Below are 16,021 nucleotides of genomic sequence, written 5' to 3'. Positions count from 1 at the left end.
AAAAATTTTGTTGTTCCTTATGGAAATCTTAAATTGAACATGAATTCCTGACATTACAAAACAGCAAAGGTAGCAGTTCCGTCAGTTTCAGTGAGAATTTCATATCAGAGATGAAATCAAATGGGAAGAAACGCTGAAATAAGTTGCCTTTGCCTGCTGAGACTCAGTACTACAAAATGATCCTCATTGAAACATATAGTTATTTTCAAGGATTTAATAAGTTGGATGCAGAAAGTTTAGTTCTGTGACCAGAGCACCTCGTATCGAATGACTTGGAGATGCCGGTTTTGGACTGGGGTATGCAAATTTAAAAATCACACAACCCCAGGTTCTAGTTCAACAGGTTTAATTGGAAGTACTAGCTTTCGGACCACTGCTCATTCATCAGATGATTGTAGAGTACACAGTTGTAAGACACAGAAATTATAGCATATGTTTGCAGTGTGATGTAACTGAAATTGTACATTGAAAAATACCTTGATTGTTTGCTAAGTCTCCGATCTGTTAGAATGACCATGTTAGCTTCACTTCTTTCATATGCAAAGCGCAAAACTTTTTTATTTTAAAGTTTTATGCTCAGGTGATTTTAAACAACTGGTGTCTGCCCCCGTGTGCTGCTGTCTGTTCCATAATGTTTAGACTGATTCTAATTTATAAAAATGACTTACCAGAGACTTACATGGATTCATGCAGTTTTTGAGCAAAGTACAATGTAACTCTGCAAGTACAAGTTCACCCCACAGACGGATATGTGTGTGTGTCTGTGTGTGTGTGTGTAGGAGGGTCTCTGTTTATAGATAGGGCAATGGGATCACCTGTACTGTGACATGAACCCAATGACCATGGGTACCGAATTTAGCTAACAGTCTCTGTGGGGGCACTTTCAGCTGCTGCCTTTCCGAAGACCGCCTTTGAGGATTGTCACCCGAAGATCCGAGGTCGAATGTCCTGGATCACTGAAGTGCTCTCCAACTGGGAAGGGGAACACCTGTCAGTTGATTAATGTGCAGCGCCCATTCCGTTGTTGTAGCCTTTGCTCAGCTTCACCAATGTACCATATCTTAAGGCATCCTTGTCTGCAGCATGTTGTTTTTTTTAGATTAGCGTCAATCTAAACATTATGGCATGGACGCAGCGCACAGGGACTAGCACCTTCAACATATTATCTGTGCTGGCACTAATTGGTAAAGTCCACCTGAGAATGTAACGGTTAAAAGAAAGTTTTTCGATTTACATAAGAAAGAAATGAACCTAACATAGTCATTCTAACAGATGGAAGACTTAATAAGCAATCAAGGTATTTTTCCAATGTATAATTTCAGTGACATTACACTGTAACCTTTCGCTATAAATTCTGTATCTTACCACTGTGTACTCCACAACCACCTGATGCAGGAGCAGCTCTCCAAAAGCTATTGCTTCTATTAAACCTGTTGGACTATGACCTGGTGTTGTGCGATTTTTAACTTCGTATTAGAATGCAGATCTCACAATTAAAATAGAGACGAAGAAGCATTTATTCTCTCAGACAGTTCTGTATCAGTGGACTTTCTTGTAGCAGAAGGCTGTTGAGGAAGTGTCATTAGGTGTAATGAGGCTGAGATCGGCAGATCTTCAAACAGCAAAGACATCAAGCATTCTGGCGAAAGGCAAGAAATTGCAGTTCAAGGTTATCAAATCAGATATGAAACCATTCAATAGCGGAGTAGACTTGATGGTCCGAATGGTGACTACCTGTTCCTAAAATTGTTGGCCTTAATATGAAGCTGCAAAACCGACCTGAGTAAAATGTGCAAAATTAAAAAAAGCGTGGACTCCCGGAGCACTGAACCGAGCTGAAATGTACAAAGAACAACACACAAAGGGCAGACAATATTGGGTAATTGATCCGTAGTGTTCAGTATACCAAGGTAAACAGTAAAAGCGATATTCATTATCTACATTGAACCTGGATCCACGAGGCATGTAGTTAACTCTCACAAACCACTATTCCCCTTCCATTTTCCTGACGCCCCCTCCGTTCTTGTTTTAAACTGATTGAACGTCAGGCAATTGCAGATGACATTACTGATGGGGAACTGTAGCATATAGAACATAGAACATTACATCGCAGTATAGGCCCTTCGGCCCTCGATGTTGCACCGCCCTGTCATACTAATCTGAAGTCCATCCCATCGACACTATTCCAAGTACGTCCATATGCCTCTCTAATGACGACTTAAATGCACTTAATCTTGGCGAATCTACCACCGTTACAGGCAAAGCATTCCATGCCCTAACTACTCTCTGAGTAAAGAAACTACCTCTGACATCTGTCTTATACCTATCTCGCCTCACTTTAAAGTTGTGACCCTCGTGTTTGCCGCCTCATACTTGGAAAAAGACTCTCCCTGTCCACCCCATCTAACCCTCTGATTATCTTGTATGTCTCCATTAAGTCACCTCTCAATGTTCTTCTCTCTAACGAGAACAGCCTCAAGGCCCTCAGTCTTTCCTCGTAATACATTCCTTCCATACCAGGCAACATGCTAGAAAATCCCCTCTTCACCCTGTCCAAAGCGTCAACATCCCTCTTATAATGCGGTGACCAGAACTGTTCACAATACTTCAATTGTGGCCGTACCAGATCTTTATACAGCTGCAGTATTACCTTCTATTCCAGAACTCAATCCCTCTATTAATAAAGGCCAAAACACTGTTTCCCTTCTTAACAATCCTGTCAATCTGGGTGGCAACTTTCAGGGATCTGTGTACATGGACACCGAGATCTCTCTGCTCATCTGCACTCCCAAGAATCTTACCATTAGCCCAGTACTTTGCATTCCGATTACTCCGTCCAAAGTGTATCACCTCACACTTGTCCACATTAAACTCCATTTGCCACCTCTCAGCCCAGCTCTGCAGCTTATCTATGTCTCTCTGCAAACTACTACATCTTTCGTCACTATCCACAACTCCACCGACCATAGTGTTGTCGCAAATTTACTAACCCACCCTTCTAAGCCCTCATCCAGGTCATATATAAAAATGACTATTAGCAGTGGACCCAACATCTACCCTTGCGGAAAGCCGCTAGTAACTGGACACCAAGATGAACATATTGCATCAACTGCAACACTCTGTTTTCTTTCAGCGAGACAATTACTGATTCAAACTGCTATGTCACCCACAGTCCCATTACTCCGCATTTTGTATAATAGCCTACTGTGGGAAACTTATCGAACACCTTGCTGAAATCCATATACAGCACATCAACCTGTTTACTCTCATCCACCTGTTTGGTCACTTTGTCAAAAAACTCGGAAGATTCGTTAGGCACGATCTACCCTTTACAAAACAGTGCCGACTGTCCATGATCAGATTATTATTTTCGAGATGATTATCAATCCTATCTCTTATAACCTTTTCCAAAGCTTTACCAACAACCGAAGTGAGACTTACTGGTCTGTAATTACCAGGGTTGTCTCTACTACCCTTCTTGAACATGGGAATCACATTTGCAATCATCCAGTACTCAGGCACTATTCCTGTAGGCAATGATGATTTCCAGATCAATGACACAGGCTCGGCAATCCCCTCCCTTCCTTCCCAGAGGATCCTAGGATAGATCCCATCTGGCCCAGAGGACTTGTCGATTTTCACACTCTGCAGTATTTCTAATACCTCTTCCTTGTGAACCTCAATATCTTCGAATCTAGATGCAAGTATCTCTGTATCTTCCTCGCCAACATTTTCATTTTATATCGTGAACACTGTCGAAAAATATTTATTTAGTGTTTCCCATGTCTCCTCTGACTCCACTCACAACTTCCCACAATTATTCTTGATTGGCCCTAATTTAACTCTCGTCATTCTTTTATTCCTGACATACCTATGGAAACCCTTAGGGTTAACCCTGATCCTAACCCTGAGCCAACAACTTCCAATGTCTCCTCCTGGCTCTCATGTGTCCTCCTGGCTCTTCTGAGCTCTCTTATTAGGTCATGCAGTGAAACGATTCTGTCTGCTGCACAACATCATTCTGCTTCGAAATATCAGGCAGTATTTCATATTGATTACTGTAAACGTTAACCTTTAACAAGCCATGACAGTGAAATCACTGAATCCTCATCACTATACTACCAGGGAAGATTTCTGTTAACATCACCCTGGACATCATGAGATTCGCCATTCTATTCTCCCATCCTCCTGTGCGTGATCCCCTCGGCCCTATTCCGGTCTTGTTGGTTGGTTCACAATACTGAGGCTGTCCAATCATCTTTGCATTTCAGTTTCTAAAGGATGAGACCTTCTCTCTGAGCTGTCAATGTGCTTGCTCAGTGGTGATAACACTGTCCTTGTAAACTAGAAAAGTGCTTGAAGTAGGCCATTCCTGTTTTTCATTCCAAGAACTTCAGGCAAACCGTTCGGCAGGACAGGAAATAATGGGCGTGAGCAGTGATCAAGTTTGGCAGCAAGAACGAGGTGAGTTATTATAAACCACAGATTAATGGGGGAACAATGGGCAAGGAACACTGGGACGGGAGAGGCTGATTGCTTCCTTTCTTTGCTGTAACCAGACATTGGTTTTGAATTCTGAAATGGGACAACATCAGACCAGTCGGTGAAATCTTCCTTTCTGTTTGTTTTCTCCCGACGTGGGGAAATGTGTCTGCGTGCTTCAGTCTGTGGTTAAAAATGGGGTTCAGTTCCCATCTCAAACTTTAATCGCATTTATTGTGTTTTACGAGATTAAAACGTTCCAGAGAAATTAGCATTCAGGTGAAACGTTAGAGTTCACAAGGTTACAGACCAAGTACTGGGAAATGAGATGATGGGACCCATTTCTGTGCTGTAAACACTCAATAATTAAATCATTTTTGAGGGGAAACATATATGCAGTGACATAATTCCAAAAACTGTGTTATGAAGAAACGGTGCAACTGCTTCTGCCCTCATCCCTGGCGGTCTAGTGGTTAGTATTCAGCGCTTTAACTGAGTGGCCTGGGTTTCATTTCCGTTCAGGAAATCAGAACTTCTTGTTCCTGATGCAGCGAGCGCAGCTCTACCAGGAATCTGTTTAATGCCTTAGATCAGTCAATACCCCAGCTCATCAAAGAAGGGAAAATTGCCTTCCCCCTCTCTGCATAGTCAGACAGTTAATCCTTCATTCTCCTCTCATTCCACTTCCCAAAGAGTTTCAAATTATTGTCAAAAAAGAGTCTCAGCTATTTCTTTTCTGTCTTTCCATATATAGGAGCCGCAGCGATTGAGTGCGTTGGTTTCTGAAAACGAAACGTACCCATGAGCAATGTGTGGGGCTATTCCAAAATTGCCTTCTGTGACAACGGTGGGACATGACTGATGTTGTCTATGATATGGAAGTACCAGTATTTGAGTTGAGTAGACAAAGTTAAAAATTACATAATATCAGGGCAGAGTCCAGCAGGTTTATTTGGAAGCACGAGCTTTCGGAGAGCCGCTCCTTCATCAAGTGGGTGTTTTTTCTGCAGAAACGTGGTGTGTGTACGTCAATATGCGCCATCTTTTGGAAGATCACCTGGACTTTAACCGACCGTTCGTGGTGTCGACGGTACCCATGACGTGGAGGTGTTGGTGTTGGACTGGGGTGGATACATTTAATAATCACACAAAGCCATTTTAGATTCCAACAGTTGACAAACACCTGATGAAGAAGCACTTCATGGAACACTGGTGCTTCCAAATCCGTCTGTTCAATACAATCTGGTGATGTGTGATTTTTACTCTGATAGCTCTTGGCAATGTTTAACTGGTCGAAGACAGTGAAAGAATTTTCGTTCGTGGAGATGAAAATTTCAAATAGTACCCACCTCAGCATAATAAAAATGATTCGGTTAGATGTGTGATGAATCTCCATAATGTGCTTGCGCAAAGTAATTTCGAACCTACAACCACCTGATCCGTAGCTAGCTATACAAATGGTTGTACCACTGGCCAGATGCACAGCTGAGAGTTTGCACGCTGCAGAGTTGTGGTGTTAACAAGGACATGAGCAATAGCAGTAACAGTCACAATGTGAACAAAGAACAAAGATAATCACCATCATTGATTCACTTCAAATTGTCCTCAAAAAAACGACCATTGACAATCTGATCGGCCAATCAATGAGGTCCCTGCTGATCTTGGAAATTGCAACTGACTTTGCTGCGTTTTCACCATAATTTGAGGTAAACTCCAGCCTAATCATAACATCGCATATTCCCATTAATTTTCAGCATTAGATTACGTTAATGACCTGTCCGTATTTGCAGGAAATGAGTGAAAACGTCCTTCCGCTGATGTAATCCAGTGCAGAGTCGGCCAGAAAAGAAAAGACAAAGACATGAAACATCACTCGCATTTCTCTCTATACCAATACGTTTTCCTGAGTTGAATATTTGCAGGACTTGTCTTCACTATCTAAATAATTAATTATTTTCCAGGGAAAGTTTCTTCATAAATCAATTAACATCTGAGCTGTTGAAACATATTTTACTTTAGATTAAAATAGTTGAATATCCTTTCCCCCAGCCTAATGTCCCAATCCTCCCTCCTCTTCCATGTAAATACCAGCTGCTCCAGGTGATGTTGGAGCTCCCAACCTGACGTTACCATGCTCCTTGCTGCTCCATGTCAATAGAAGCGGCTCGACTTGAAGTTGGAGCTCCCAGTCTGATGTCACAATGCTCCCTGCTCCATGTCAGTAGAAGTGGTGCAGCTCAGGTTAGACCTACCACTCTGATGTCCCAATGCTCCCAGCTGCTACATGTCATTAAACGCTGGTGCTTGTGAGATTGGAGCTCCCAGTCTGATGTCCCAATGTTCCCTCCTCCATGTCAATAGAAGTGGTCCAGTTGAGGTTGAATCTATGACTCTGATGTCCCAATGCTCCCTGCTGCTACATGTCATTAAAAGCTGCTCCAGGTGAGAGTGGAGCTCCCAGATGGATCTCGCAAAGCTGCCTGCTCCATGCCAACTGAAGCTGCTCCAAATGAGGTTAGATCTTGCATTCGGATGTGCAAATGCTCCCTGCTACTCCATGTCAACAGAAGCTGCTCCAGGTGTGGTTGGAATTCCAGACTGATGCCACAATGCTCCCTGGTCCACGTCAAAAGACGCTGCTCCAGATGAAGTGGGAGCTCCCATCCCTGGCAGCTCACATACGTCTATACCATCATAGAAATACTGCCCACTGAACATTTCCACCACTGGAGCCATTGGTGGAATATCCGCATCATGAGAACCTAATCTTATTTTTAGTCACTACCGAATCATTGTTTCCAAAAGTCATTCTTTCTTAAACCTTACTGAGCATGTGCATACTGCAGTCAATCCGAAGGAAGATAATGTTGCGTAACAGCGACTTAGCAAGGACAATGTTTATATTGAAATTACACTTTTATTGCAGGTGAGAGAATGTGGTTTGCATTATTTAAAATTAACTTGTTCACTATGTAAAATGATCAAATAGATCTCAATTTCAAAACAAAATTGGTAACGTTGTCATCCATCTTGAAATGTGGTGTCTTCTTCTTTCAACCAGACGGGTACAATAACGAAAAGTCTATGAATGATATGCGTATAAAGACACTTTAAATCACAAGGTTTGTGAAGGTTTGCAGCTCAGGTTGAGGTTGAGGGTGTAGGTTTGCTCGCTGAGCTGTAGGTTTGATATCCAGACGTTTCATTACCTGGCGAGGTCACATCATCAGTGGGCGACCTCCAAGTGAGGCGAAGCTGTTGTCTCTTGCTTTCGATTTCTATCTTTCTCCTCGATGGGGTTCCTGGTGGTGATGTCATTTTCGGTTTGTTTTCTGCGGAGATGAAAGATGATAGATGGCATTTAGATCTATGTGTTTGTTTATGGCATTGTGGTTGGAGTGCCAGGCCTCTGGGAATTCTCTGGCATGTCTTTACTTTGACTGTTCCAGGATCAATGTGTTGGCCAAGTCGAACCGGACTACCAAAAATTCATAAACCAGGAGCCCCCTCAGGCCCATAGTCTCATTACCCGGAACACCAACTTACAGACTGGACAAAGAACGACACGCAAGACTGTAATACCTCATAGAAGAGTCACAGCACTCCATCCTCTCCACACAGGAATTCCTAAAAATCATCAAAAACACCAAAGTAGAGGATGGGGTAGCAATGATCTCATTCGACATAACAGCACTGTTCACCTTCATCAAGATCGACCTGGCAAAGGAAACACTTACCACACTCATAGAAGCGACCATCACACACACGAACCACCATCAATCACATTACCAACGAAAACATCATGAAGCTAGTGGACCTGTGCCTCACTACCCACTTCACTTTCAACAACATTGTCTACAAACAAACAAACGGCGCACGAATGGGATCTCCGCTATCAGGATTCATCGCAGAAGCGGTCATGCAAAGACTAGAACAAACAGCCCTACCAACAATCAAACCAAAATCTAGGTCCGCTACGCAGATGACACCTTTGTCATCACAAAACGAAACAAGATAGTAAAGACATTTAACATCATCAACAACACACTCACAGGCATAAAGTTCACCAAGGAGGAAGAAACCGACAACAAACTCGCATTCCTGAATGTCACAGGAGAAAGAAAGGACAACGGAAAACTACAAACCTGCGCATACAGAAAACCGACAAACACTGACCAAATACTTAACTACACCAGCAACCAACCCAACACACACACAAACGAAGCTGCATCAGAACAGTATTCCAACGAGCCACCACACATTGCAGCACAGACGAACTTCGGAAAACAGAGGAGAACCACCTATACAACGTATTCGAGAAGAACAGATACTCAAAAAGTACAGTCTGCAGATTCCTCAAGAACAAACCACGACAAGCAGACCAAACACAGCCAAACACCATAACCACCTTACCATACATCAAAGAAGTTTCAGACATGACAGCCATACTACTAAGTCCCCTCGGAATCCTAGTAGCAGACAAACCCACGTACACTCTCAAACAAAAACTAACAAACTTAAAAGACCCAGAACAACCCATAGACAAAACCAACGTCATCTACAAAATTCCATGCAAGGACTGCCACAAACACTACGTAAGACAACAGGAAGAAAGTTAGCCACGAGGATATACGAACACCAGCTCGCCACAAAAAGACACGATCTTCTCTCCCTCGTAGCCCTACACACGGATTAAAAATACCACCATTTCGACTGCAAAAACACATCTATCCTGGGACAGGCTAAGTAAAGGCACGCCAGAGAATTCATAGAGGCCTGGCACTCCAACCACAATGCCAAAACAAACACACAGATCGAGATACCACCGATCAACCACTCAGAAAACGAAAAGGAAATTACATCAACACAAACCACAGAAACCCCATCGAGGAGAAAGATATAAATAGAAAGCAGGAGACAACAGCTTCGCTTCACTTGGAGGTCGCCACTGATGATGATGTTACCTAGCCAGGTAATGAAACGTCTGGATATCAAACCTACAGCTCAGCAAGCAAACCTACACCCTACATTTTAAATTATTTTTCATGTTTATGTTGCATGAATCTGCAGTTATTGGTCCACAGTTTAGTTTAACTCCCTATCGGTAACATGCTGATTTCTCCAGTTGTTCATAGATCAATGTGATGCATCCAGTGTGTGCATAACGAGAGGGAGCTTGCTTCCCACATCTTGTGTTTATCTGTGCCTTATGTCCAGCATTCATCAATGGCGAAAGCAAGGGGCGAGGACGAGACCAATGTGTAAATCTCTCCGTGCCCATGCACGGCACCCACATTGGCAATTCTCCACTGTGCATTTACAGCCAGTTCTCAGTACCCCTACATCCACGCTCGGCCACTTTGAAATATCTCCATTATTTTGTGCTGTCTCGCTGTGCTCTTTTCACCAGGATGAATTACTTCTACTCAACCTCCTCCAGATTTCATCTGACAAAACATTCATTAAGAATCCCTTTGCATAGACATGCATTTCACAGCTCTCGTTATTTGATTTTCCTGGATGTCTTTCATACAAAAAAACGTTCACAGCAACTTGACTTCAAAAATAAAACCGCGCTCTTTTTCGTTATCCCAATGCAACCAACATTTCAGTCAACAGGCTTAAACTATTCTTTGAAATTTTGTAATAGCGTCGATGCATACGAACTGACGATTGGAGCTCTAACTCCAACACGATAGCTGTGATCATCTGAAAACAACACCATGGAAATGCCGTTGATAACAGCGACGAGAGTGGGATTCAAACCCACGCGTGCAGAACACAACGGATTAGTAATCCATCGCCTTAACCTCTCAGCCACCTCGTCACCGCTGCAGGAAAAGCTATTACCTTATGAATAATTGAATTGCGTAAATTAGGCAGAGCAGCAGATATTTCTCCCTGGTGTTGGTGAAATGAGAAATAACACAGTACGGTTCCAAGACTATGGTCTGACCCCTGGGTTGTGGGGAAAGTGCACTCCCACTGTCACACGATGCACACAGTGATCTGAACAAAAATGAGGAAATGACTATGTAACAAGGTCTGTTGAATTCTGTGAAGATTTGAAGTCAACGGAATGAAGAACCCGAGACAGCAGGAAGTGTTCTTTCAATAAAGAGTTGGAGAAAGCTCTTAAGGATAGTGGAATAAAGGGTTATCGGGATAAGGCAGGAACAGGATACAGATTGAGGATGTTCAGCCATGATCATAATGAATGGTGGTGCTGGCTCAAAGGGCAGAATGGCCTACTCCTGCACCTGCTGTCTATTGTCTATTAAATTGCCTGTGAGGAATTGTTTTCCAGACTGGAGGAGAGTGCATAGTGCTCAATGTCATTATTCGGAACACCTAACTTCCGCTCAGATGTTTTTGACACGCACTTTTGTACAGAACAGACAATTTCAAAATCCAAAATGAGGCTAAATTTATAATTGAATTCAACAATGCAAAAACCTTGATCTGTATCATTTTCCTGGGCCGTGCGACACCAAGTCACTGTATGATCACAGCAACACAGTGAGCAAGTGTCAGAAGGAAAATGAGTGCAGTGCCAGAGCGCATGCTGGGAGCAGCAGGTGACAAACGGGGAAGTGCATTTCACACAACAGGAACACTTCCCAAACAGCGGACTGCGGTGGAAGAATTCAGAGGGAGTTTACACTATGAAATTCGATGCCAGAGACACAATGGAGATCTGTCATTAAGTCTGTTCAACATGAAGATTTTAAGATTTCTACAGATGCAAAACAAAATAAAAGGCTCATGGGTTAGTGAAGGCAAAAGATGAAATCGTACAATTTATCAATCTACCCATCTTTACAATGAGTACCTCACCACTTTCCTCACTCGGGGACAGAACCACTGGTGAAGATGATCATATAATCCCCGTTACTAGCCATGGAATCAGAGAAACTCCGTTTCCCAAACGTTCAGGTAAAACCAGGAATGTGGAGGTAAGCATTAATGTGTTGCTCCTGTGCTGAAGGTGACCAGTGCACGGTATCTCTGTTCCAGTATAGTGGGGTGTGCTGTGCCGAAGTTTTAATTTTGAGCCTCACATGGAGCAACTTCAATTTGTCGTCGTGTTGAGGGATACGGACAGAAGGTGATATTGAGCAAAGTCAAGTTTATGGAAAATACCGTGTTTGTGGATTGAGAAACAACCTTTTCTGGATAATGACTCCTTGATCAACAAACATACTGCAAGTATCTCAAACGTGAAGAGACATATGTGGAGAGAGAGCCGAAGGTGATTTTTCAGCAGATGGAGAACGTTTCCCATGTGTACTGCGTTAAATTCCAGGAAAAAAGATGTTGAACTGGTTTCATGTTACACAGTTTGTTGCAAAGTCACAAAGGTTGTTGCAATAATCAAAAAAGAAATCACATTGGAACGTTTGAATGTTGTATTGAACTGAAATTTGGTCTGAGCATATTTTACCTGAAATGGCGTGCTTCAGAGAAGTACAGAGGGTTAACAATACAAAAGGACAGAGTCTTCTTGGTGGATTTCTTGGGTGGAGTTAAGAATGTACGAAATATACATAACATCATGTGAATGTGGTCAAATCTTTAATGTCGGTGTTGCCTCTCCAAGCGACGATTCAATTCCTACTCATTAGGATATAACTTCTGTCTGCAGTTATTTTACGACGTCAGCTCCATTTACAGAGTTTCACCTTCAATAATACGCCACACCTTACCAATCCATGAACTTGTTATACTGAGTACTATTCAGTTGTTCGTGTTCATGAAATGTCTTTGTGTCTGAAGTCAACAAATTCGAAATTCTTACGCAATCATACTGACATTGTCTCAATGGTAAATTCTCTCCTTGTACGTTTGTTCGTGTATCTTTTAAAACACTCTGAAGTCAGCTTCTACGTTTTATTTCTGGAAAGTCGTTCACGATTTAAATAACTCTATTGAGTGGAAGAAAATCTCATCCAAAGTTTTCTTAACCATTCACTAATATTTTCAAGCTCTTACGAAAGTTATTTGTTCACGAGAAAGAGGGACTTTCCTGATTTACTCATTCAAACCTCGCGTTATGTGAAAATCTCATTTTCTTACATCAAACTTGCGTGTTTCTGCTCCAGCATTTCCAAATCTCGTGAATAAACTGAATCATTCTTTCTATCATCCCGTTTGTATCCTTTCTGATAATTTTATGTTTCAGAAAACAACGTCACTTGTCTTTCTAATATCTTGCTATCCAGGAAACAGCGTCTGTGCCCTTTCTAACTTCTTTACATGTTTTTGGTGGAGAATGAGGACAAGGATTACACACAATACTCCCACTGAGTGTGACCTAAAGGTTTTACAGTTACACTATGAACTCTTTGCTTTTTAAATATGACGCCTCTATTTATAAACTCCAATCCGGTAAATTACTATCTATCCAGTTCATGAACATCGTATCTATCACTTCATTTATTCTTCCACGGAATGTCTGAAAGGTTTGTAAGGCCAACATCTCTATATCCCCCTGTCCTGAGTCATTCTCAGCTATTTCTAAAGGTGACTGAAGTTCAAATACTTCATAGTGTGCCTCCCGTCATTCCAGTGCAGACTGGTTCTGGACAGCAAATGCCATCACCAAAGGCCACCGTGGATCTGAAATCAACAGTTTTCACATAGTAATTGTCGTCGCTATTGTGTATCGTATGTCCGTCTACTTGTTCATCATTTCATGGGTCCCTGTATTGAATTCTACTGAACAATTATTTTGTGAATGGATACATTCCCTTCACCACTCATTTGAAACTCAATGAAACATTGAAACATTTTACTCATATGCTTCCAGAGGACAGTCCTGCCATTACTGGGATGAATCAGTGAACATTCCCTACGTATCCTTGAAGGCAAGGATGTCCTTTTCCATTTTAGGATATCATTACAGCCCCGAATCCCATGGGTGCGTTCATTAAAACCAAAACAGTTGCAGCAAGACTTTAAAACGAAGATTTTGCTATCTGCTTACATTGGTTGTCCCAAAAATTACATTCCATATTGTGGTATGTTTGTGGATGAAAACACTTTCTGAATCTTGAGCCATTATATTTCAGTTTTGTCAAAACATTATCATTCGCTGTTCTCTCTTTCCCTTTCAGTTTCCCGTTTTATATCCCGCATTTTATCAGTTTATCTTAAGTTTTCAATAATTTCAATCAATCTCGCTCCTGATTACCAATCCAAGAGAATCCCACAATTTTGTCAATTTATATGCAATGCAGCTGTAGGGCGCGGTGACCAAGTGGAAAGGCATTGGTCACGTGAAATAAAAGGAGCCGGCTGGTGGAATCTGGCCGTTCCATCGCAGTCATATTTAAAACATTTAACGTAATCTTTAGCCAAATCATATTGGCAGAAAATAAGAAAACAAAAACTAAAAAATTGCTGATGTTGAAAATCAAACAAAAACAGTCGTTGCTGGAATATTTCAGGACGTCTGGCAGCATCTGTGGACATCTCACATGTGTGACCGCTTGGCCTTCTCGAGCGCTCTCACTCCGGTATGATCTGAAGGATAAAGTGGACTGTGTCTGATCTGCAGAATGTCCCCACGCGGGACAGTGCTGTTTATTCCATCCCCGTGCACTGAGGTGTCTCTATTGGCAGAATATTCAGCCATGTCCCTCCACTTGCAGGCATTATGAGGGGATGTAAATGCGGATATGCTCTGAAGCTTCCTCTCACGGGCACAGCCAGGTGCAAGAGCGCTGCTGGAGCTTATCAACTTTGATTGCGAACTTCCTCCAAATATCATTTATTTGAGAGAGAGAGAAAGGTGCTGAGCTGGTGGGAAAGAGAGAAATGGGCCGTGGACTCTCTTCCCTCAGTAAAATGCAAATAAGTGCATTTTTGTGCTGCCCATTTGATGTTCAGAATCAATCTTCGCAGAACAATGCAGCAGAAAGGCTTTTGATTCACAGGCGTCGGTTTCTTTGCTGCAATCGGGCTTCAGTTAGCATCTGAGTCCCAACTGGCCCAAATGAAGCGGCTCCGAATGAAACCCTCACTCACTGAGAACCATCCCCACAGCCAGGAGCTGCGGGGCTGCAGGCAGTCCAAAGCGGAAGGGAGGATTAAAAACGAGCCATTATTTCTCCCTCAGCCACTCGGTCACAGAGACAGACAGAGGGACGGCAGAGACGTGTGACGTCATTCACGTGCCGACAGAAGCCGTTCAGCCCATCGAGTCCATGGTAAATCTCTGTCACTTGCTTCTCTCTGAGGTTATTCATCATCAGTGCTGCATGTTCTCATAAGAGGGAACTGTATCTGTGTCGAAATGCTGTCTCCAACAGACTGAACCACATGTCATTCACGGCTGTTCATTTCACCGGAGGACCCTGCTGTGTGACACAGCGTGGGGAAGAACTGCAAGGCTGTTAAAATAATGACTGCAGATGCTGGAAACCACATGCTGGATTGGTGGTGCTGGAAGAGCACAGCAGTTCAGGCAGCATCCGAGTATCTTCGAAATCAACGTTTCGGGAATAAAGGCAGTGAGCCTGAAGCGTGGAGAGATAAAGCTAGAGGAGGGTGTGGGTGGGGAAAAAGTAGCATAGAGTACAATGGGTGAGTGGGGGAGGGGATTAAGGTGATAGGTCAAGGAGTACAGGGTGGAGTGAATCGGTGTAACAGGAGATAGGCAGGTAGGACAAGTCCGGACAAGTCATGGGGAAAGTGCTGAGCTGGAAGTTTAGAACTCGTGTGAGGTGGGGGAAGGGGAAATGAGGAAACTGTTGAAGTCCACATGAATGCCCTGGGGTTGAAGTCTTCCGAGGTGGAAGATGAGGCGTTCTTCCTCCAGGCATCTGGTGGTGAGTGAGCAGCGGTGAAGGAGGTCCAGGACCTCCATGTCCTCGGCAGAGTGGGAGGGGGAGTTGAAATGTTGGGCCACGGGGCGGTGTCGTTGATTGGCGTGGTTGTCCTGGAGATGTTCCTTAAAGCGCTCTGCTAGGACCCGCCCAGTCTCCCCAATGTAGAGGAGACCGCATCGGGAGCAACGGATACAATAAATGATATTAGTGGATGTGCAAGTAAAACTTTGATGAATGTGGAAGGCTCCTTTAGGGCCTTGGATAGAGGTGAGGGAGGAGGTGTGGGCGCAGGTTTTCCAGTTCCTGCCGTGGCAGGGGAAAGTGCCAGGATTGGAGTGTGGGTTGTAGGGGGCGTGGACCTGACCAGGTAGTCACGAAGGGAACGGTCTGCAGAAGGCAGAAAGGGTTGGGGAGGGAAATATATCCCTGGTGATGGGGTCTGTTTAGAGGTGGTGGAAATGTCGGTGGATGATTTGGTTTATGAGAAGGTTGGTAGGGTGGAAGGTGAGTAGCAGGGGCGTTCTGTCCTTGTTACGGTTGGAGGGGTGTGGTCTGAGGGTGGAGGTGCGGGATGTAGACGAGATGCGTTGGATGGCATCTTTAACCACGTGGGAAGGGAAATTGCCGTCTCGAACAAAGGAGGCCATCTGCTGTGTTTTGTGGTGGAACTGGTCCTCCTGGGAGTAGATCCAGCGAAGGCGGAGGAA

General features: G+C 43.3%; 1 non-coding gene across 1 annotated transcript; it reads right to left on the bottom strand.

Annotated features, from left to right (window-relative positions):
- Positions 1 to 10,227: 10,227 nt before the first annotated feature.
- On the bottom strand, positions 10,228 to 10,309 carry trnas-acu (transfer RNA serine (anticodon ACU)). The gene has a single exon. It is a non-coding gene; the product is annotated as a tRNA-Ser (tRNA).
- Positions 10,310 to 16,021: the final 5,712 nt, after the last annotated feature.

Source organism: Chiloscyllium punctatum, chromosome 33 (genome assembly GCF_047496795.1).
Source record: "Chiloscyllium punctatum isolate Juve2018m chromosome 33, sChiPun1.3, whole genome shotgun sequence".
Lineage (NCBI taxonomy): Eukaryota > Metazoa > Chordata > Chondrichthyes > Orectolobiformes > Hemiscylliidae > Chiloscyllium > Chiloscyllium punctatum.
This window is presented reverse-complemented; position numbering and strand designations above follow the sequence as displayed.